This window comes from Acyrthosiphon pisum, chromosome A1 (genome assembly GCF_005508785.2).
Source record: "Acyrthosiphon pisum isolate AL4f chromosome A1, pea_aphid_22Mar2018_4r6ur, whole genome shotgun sequence".
Classification (NCBI taxonomy): domain Eukaryota; kingdom Metazoa; phylum Arthropoda; class Insecta; order Hemiptera; family Aphididae; genus Acyrthosiphon; species Acyrthosiphon pisum.
In genome coordinates, this window is record NC_042494.1 from 20,762,983 (window position 1) to 20,763,834 (window position 852).

Consider the following 852-nt stretch of genomic DNA (forward strand, 5'->3'; position numbering starts at 1 on the left):
AAAATTCAAAACGGTAGGTATTCAAAACCAAAAACGAAATCTATGGTGAATAGTACAGAATACGTGATCAGTTTGGTACGCTCGTTGAATGTTATTACATAATATCACGGACTTAGATAATATTATAATGGAATGGAAACGACATGGTCACACTGGGGACTAATGTTTTCAGCGCTACCGGTGGTTTTATTTGGCTTCACATTTGCCAGTCCGTGTTTTAGTCGCGGTTAAGGCGTCATACTTGAATCGTGGTTTCAGTCCGTGGTGGTGTTGTAAACTTTGGGTTCCCAATGCCAAGTGCGGGGGTCGCCTCTTTTACTAATTACATTCGTGGTCGCTGATAGACTGCTCGTTGGCTAAAATCACGGTTATCTACTAGATTATCGTTGACACGTTAACTGATAAGTTATTGGACACTGATAGTCGTGGACCGTTGTTGTGTACTACAACTGCACTCCGGCAATTCCGGCATTCGTGAGCCGTGACGCAGTTCAACAAGTATTTGACGTTAAGTAACGACTACAAAGGTTGAAACGTCAGTTGCTTACGGTTTGAAGTCTTAAACCGTCGTAATACTATGGTCTCGCGTCCTCTGTTCATCATCACGGTTTGATTATCGTAATTTGGTTATTCGTTTTATCCCGGTAGACATAATATTATGACAGCAGTGTGAAACGAGACTACCAAAAATCACTCGTCAGTGGATACAGACCACTGTTGTGCGCCAGTGTGAAACCTACTATTGTCTGCTTATACATTTACGAACTAAACTTCAAACGTCATGGTGAGTTGATACAATTTGTTACGATTTTCAAATATGTTTGCTCGATAGGGTTTTGAGTTATTAAACGA